Source organism: Mus pahari, chromosome 10 (genome assembly GCF_900095145.1).
Source record: "Mus pahari chromosome 10, PAHARI_EIJ_v1.1, whole genome shotgun sequence".
NCBI classification, from domain to species: domain Eukaryota; kingdom Metazoa; phylum Chordata; class Mammalia; order Rodentia; family Muridae; genus Mus; species Mus pahari.
Window position 1 is genome coordinate 88,039,513 of NC_034599.1, and position 6,563 is coordinate 88,046,075.

The following is a 6,563-nucleotide window of genomic DNA, read 5'->3' on the forward strand; positions in this document are numbered from 1 at the left end:
GCACCCCCCACGCGCGGGCACGCCCGAGAGCGAGGGGCGGGGCCGGGGGCGGGGCCAGCGCGCCCCCGGGAAGCGTCAGCGCGAGCTCGCGGGGAGGCGTTGGAGAGAGTGGGTGGAGGGCGCGCCCGAGAGGGCGGAGCTCGCCAGCTCCGCCACCGGAGACCTTCCGTAACGGCGACTCTGGGGTGACCGTCGGGCTACGCGGGCGCCCCGGCGGCCTTTGTGGGAAGGTCATCGGAAGGGAGAGGGCGGAGGGAAGTGCGATGCGGGAGCAGAGCGACCCATCCCGGGAGCGGGAGGAGGTGGGGCCGAAGCCTGGGAGGCGGGGCTGGAGTGGGGCCGGGCCAGGTCCTGGGGGCGGGGCCGGGCCGCCCGCTCCGGGCCTTATATGGTGTGGCGCGCGCTTGTTCTTTTGACTGGCGGGACCTCCGGGTCGCGCGCTTTGTGCCGCCGTAGGGCCTGCGGGCAGACAGTGGGCCAGCGGTTAGGGGCCCGATCGGCGCTGCAGGGCTGGCGTTGTATCTGCGGAGGCTGAGTTACGGTTTCGCTGAGTGAGCACTGGCGGGATGAGGTCCTTCCTCATCCGGCGCCGCCCGGCGGGTCCCCCGAGGAGCCGGGTTCCCCCGTGCTTCAGGCCCAGGCCTGCCTTGAGGCCAGGACGCGTTGCTGTGGCGGCGATGACCCCAGGGAGCCAGGCTGTCAGGTGCGACACCTGTGCAGTCTAGCCACCTCCTTCTGACAGCAGACTGCGGAAATAACGTGGCCTAAAGCGCGTGGGTTTAAGTTTTAGAAGGTCTGGGATCTTCAGCAGTAACTTCAAAATATGTTCTATTAGAATACTTTTTTTTTTTTTTTTAACTTTTGGCACTTCTGTAATTGTTGGTATGATGGATAGCTAGCTAATTCCTGGTCGCTGTTAAATAGACTTTTACTGCGTTGATTTTAGAGGTCAAACAGGAAAATCATAGTAACTAGTAACGGGTATGTAAAGATAAACTACTGAGACAGTGAGAGTTGTCTATACTAGATTGTGAATCACTTTCCCGAATCTTCTGTATTTGGTGGTAGCATGAGGACTCGCTTCTGGAAGAATACTGGGAAGGTCAATGTTTTGTGTTTGGTGATGTAGGAGTTCAGACTTTGGAAGAAATCTTCAACGTGGTGGTGATTTTTACAGGCTACTACAAAAGCTTATACAAAGTGACTGAGAAATTTGGCCGATAGAAAAGAGCATCCCGTGTTTCCTTTGGCAGGAATTTGACTTAACTTGCCCATCAAGCATCCCCCAAATCCATACAATAAGGTTATGTAAGCAAAGGCTCAAATGAAGTTTCCTCTGAAGTGTCTGGAGGCGACTAGAGACCAGAACTGCATGGTTCATTTGTGCTGCTGAGCAAGAGTTGTAAACGAAGCGAATAATTACGAACCTGTGTGTTGTCTTCAACACCCCATCTACATGCTTCAGAGATCGGTTTAATACCAGACAATGTATAACCACTTTAAAAACAAAATCAGAATATTCTATGGGCATTTTATCAGTGTAAACAAACAAGGTTATTTTACTCAGTACAAGTTGCTTGAGGGGATTCTTTGCTTAAAACTAGTTTATATTTTAACAGCTCTGAATTTAGAGTCAGCGGCCTTCCTGCCTTAGTCCCTCTTCTAAGAGTGAAGTGAGGATTTAGAGACATGACACATCAAACTCAGCTGTTGCAATTAAAACTTCTAGATATTAAGATGGTCTTCAAGAATTTAATAACTTTTGCAAAAGAAAAAAGTTTTGCAGATACACGAGATTAAACTCAGAGACTGAAAAAGATCAGTAAGTATTAATGCATTTTTCTCCACTTTCCAGTAAACCACAGGATGCTTTTAGCTAATGGATCGTAAACGGCAAGCCAAAGTTCTTGATCATTAAATAAGAACAGTGTAATTTCCAGTGTGATTGCCATTATTACAAATGTATCTAGTACAATTAAAGACCACAGTGGTTTAAATATTTTTTTCATTTATGTATGTGTGCTCACACACACAGGGGTGTTAGTGGGGTTGAGGTAGGGGTCAGAAGACGATTTACAGAAATCAGTTTTCTCCCTCTACAGTGTGGATTCATGGCTATTAGGAATTCAGATAGCAAGGCTTGGCTGCAGAAACTTGCTGAGTCATCTCACCAGTCCAAAGCCACAGTGCTTTGATACCAGTTGTCTAATTTAAAAATATTTAATACTATGCGTGTGTGCATGCATGTCAGTGGATGTATATGAACCATGTGTGATCTGGAAGATCAGAAGAGTCATCATAGCTCCCTGCAACTGTAGTTACAGAGCTTTATGAGAGCCCCCACGTGGGTGCTTAGAACCAAGCCCTAGTCCTCTGCCAAGGAGGAGCCTCAGCTTGGAGAGGGGTTCTGAGAAAAGGGGTGTCTAGGAGGGGGGGTAAACAAACAACTGGAAGTCAAATCATGAGTCCAAACTGGTGACCTATGCTCTGCTGGAGACAGCTTTCCAGCCAGCTTTCTCTGTGATCTGCTTTCTCTGGAGATCAGTGCTCAGCCCCCACCCCCTCCTCTCTCTCTCTCTCTCTCTCTCTCTCTCTCTCTCTCTCTCTCTCTCTCTCTCTCTCTCTCTCTCTCTCTCTCTCTCTCTCTCTCTCTGTGTGTGNTGTGTGTGTGTGTGTGTGTGTGTGTGTGTGTGTGTTTTGCTCTAGACAGTTCTCTAAGCAGTTCTCCCTAGCCATTCTAAAAAATTTCTGAATAACTCAACTCTTGCAGACCACGAGCCTAGTCTTTTATTTTACCTATCAATCCACTCTTTTTCTCCAGGTTCCCTTTTCATTATCCTATGAATCAGCATCCTATGCCCCCCCCCCGCCCCTCAATTCTTAGGAGACTGGAAGCACACATTTTCTTTCAAAATTGCAAAAGAATTCAGAAATCTCCCTGCTTCTGCTTAGCACTGTTAATAAACTAGCTGGGAGGGACCTGATCTCTACCACACCTGGGCCTAACTTTACTGTCCTGGGCTAACCTTGAACTAAGGAATCTGCCTGCCTTTATCTTTCTGAGAAGCTGGCTCTTTACTGGGGCTGCTGTTGTTTCTTTAGATTGGTGAAGCCCCTCATATAACTCATATTGCATCCTTATTTTTCATATTGAGAAATTATATATTTTTGAACTCATGTTTTTAGAGTTCTTTTCCACAGCCTTGAAGGCTGACCTAAAGGATCCAGTCTTTACCCTTCTGCCTAAACACTAGCCACACCTTTGCCTCCCGGACTCTATAGTCCCAGGTTGTTGTGGAGTCATTAACATTAATGGGAAAGACATTTCTCAGAGAAATGCAAAAAATGTACATTATTATACCAACAAGCCTTGTACCAGCAGCAGACAACTACACTCCTGGAGGCCCACTTCCACTGGTCCTGTCTCAGACACAGGAACCATGTCATTCTATCCCCACTAAGGCCATGCAGGACTAGCAGTCCTCTGCAAGAGCAGTAAAGGCTCTGAACCACCGCTCCACCTCCCAGTCATCTATCTTTGTACTCAGTGTTTTCTATTGCATTGTCTTGAGACATTTTTATTGTCCCAATTGGGAGTTAAATGCTGTTGCTTTCTAGAAGGAAAATGTATTACACAAAACTTTCCACCAGAGAATTAACTGACCCCAAAAGTTACTGAGCAGTTAAAAAGTACCTACAGAGTTCTATTATGTAGTGTGGTTTTAAGCATGAACACTTGTAATTTATAATATCCATGGAGAAAGTATACATTTAAATCTATTTATATCTTCTGGCTGTGATGTTCAAAATGTGAAGTAAATTTGGAGCAATATGGCTGATTTACAATATAACTACCCAATTTGGAATACTAGAAATATATTATTGGATATATTTTCTTAATAAAATTGGGGAAATGCTTCCTTACCTAATAATTAGAATTATTTCCTCATTATTTTTCTATTAAGTGCCCTGGCATTTATATCCTAGAACAGTGTACCCATCCTGATTCAATATAGGTTAAGGATATTCATATTATAAAAACTATGAAGTCAATTTGTGTACCTCAGTACTCAGAACAGTAACTGATACAAGTAATTTTCCTGTTAGTGGTTGTTCAATGAGCAACAGAAGGAATAAACCCTTTTTTAAAAAAATAATTATGTATTTATTTGATGTTTATGAGTACACTGTAGCTGTCTTCAGACACACCAGAAGAAGGCATCGACTCCTAATACAGATGGTTGTGATCTACCATGTGGTTGCTGGGACTTGAACTCAGGACCTCTGGAAGAGCAGTCATTGCTCTTAACCACTGAGCCATCTCTCCAGCCCTCAGGAATAAACTCTTTAGAATAGAAATAATGTAATAGTTCAAGACATAGTGCTAACAATGAAGCTGAGATGTATAACCAGAATATGCCAGTTCTCTGAATGTGAAAGACAAACATCAGAGACTGTGTCTCTTAGTGATATCAGAAGTTACTCCCATAAAATCTCACCAATATGACTGCCCAAACCTGAGCTGAACAAAGCCGGTTCCAATAGACAAGGCAAATTTGATGGGGAAGAGCACACAAGGGCTCAACACCTTCCTAGAGGCAACTGAGGGAAACTGAGGGCAGACCAGGTGGTTCCCTGGGAAGAACACAGCAACTGCTTGTCCAGTGCCAGATAGTCAGCCCTGAAAACATCCACCCAAGTAACATTGTATAGACTGTCTATACATAGGCATAGATGCATGCCATAACAATTAGTGAGAAAAGAGGCCATCAATTTGAGTGAGAATGGGGAAGGCTGTTTGGGAGGGTTTGAGGGAAAGAAAAGGAAGGGAGAAATATTGTAATTATAGTTTAAACTAAAAAAAAAAGAAAAAGAAAAGAAAGACAAGCATCAAGGGTACCTACATGGGAAGCTGTTTCTCTCATTGAGTCAGGATCACTAACAGAAGTATCACAAACTGACTGGCTTCTAAATCAAATGTATTTGTTTCTGGAGGCTGGAGAGTCTGTTCTGAAAGTGCTTACAAGATTGATGTCTGGACTCTTTGGATCATGAATGTGCATATTCCATTATCTAAAATAATGGTTTTGTTATAACATTTACACACAGACACATACACACACACATTTCTGTCATATCTTTACATGGCTGAAAGTGAAGAAGTTTTTCTGAAATCTCTAAAGACAACATTCACTCCCAAAAAATGCCTTCTACAGAGGCCATTACATTGGGGATTAGACATCGGAGTATGAATTCTGGGGACACATCAGGGCAGGGCATAGTGTCATTTAATGAGGTGGAAGACAACTTGATTAGGAAAGTACAAGTATGACTGCATTTTTTTCAGTGCTATATTTCCATTTCTAAACGTGGCAGTTGAAACCTGTACTTACCTATCAAAATAAATTATACTATATTATTTTTAGTCTAAAAGATCTACACAGTAATTTTTATTAACAAAATAGCAAAGGGTTCTCTTATTTCTACCCAAGTGCCTAAGATTCAAAACTTTTAACACTATAACTGTTCTACCAAGCATTATTAATTATATGATTTTTATCTATTAGACTTACCTTAAGAATGGGTTCTGTTGAGGTCCTTTAAGTTCAATATTTTAACAGAATTTTAAATACATTTTAAATCAACAACTCCATACACAAATATTTTCTGGTATCCCACAGTTGACTCTGTTGGTGTAAAGATAAGATTGCCATGCTCAAAACAAAACATTCACGAATTGGTTTGAACTGAGTCATATTGCTTTCCAGTCAAGTAAAAATAAAACAAATGAGTTGAAATGCAAATGCACCGTTATAATCCACACAATGTTAAACTAATTCTACACTTTGACTAAGTTAATCTGGGGAGGCACACTACTTCCGCAGAGTGATTTTTAATTGTTTTTCTAGTTTGTGTTGCAGAGAAAATAATGCGTGTAAAACTGGCATTTCACTGAGCAGTGGATTATGCACCTACTTCTTAAGACCTTTTGAGAAGTTCCCTTAAAACATACTTACCTGCATAAATTAACATCATTATCACTATCTGTTTTACAGGTTGGCATACATACTGAAAAGGCCCCTTAGTTCAAACCAAGTAAAAGAATGTTAGGGTGTGGCTTCTCAGAATCACAAAAGCAGTGAAATAGTGATATGTAAGCAAGTATTAAATTAGCACAAACCAGTCATTTCTACAGTTACAGACACCTTTGTATCAGTAGGATACCACGTACAAGAGAAGATGGTGTACACCAGGAAAATAGTGTTTCACACTCTCTGCTAGTGTGTTTTCCTTTTAAGGCTCCTCCTAATTTTCCTACCTCTTGTTATTCTCTGGCTTGTAAGGGTGGCGTTCTTGCCATCTCTCTTGGGTGATAGCAAAAATAGACTACAGCGCTCCTTTGAGGAAGTATACCAGAAAGCTAGGAGAGCTCCCTGCCGAGCAGCTGACATATGTCTATGGTGTCTCTAGAAGGATCATGAAAACCACATCAACAGGTAAGGGATATACTGTCTTCAACCTGATGTCAGCCAGTGTCAAAGATCAGCTACTGCTGAGGCAGC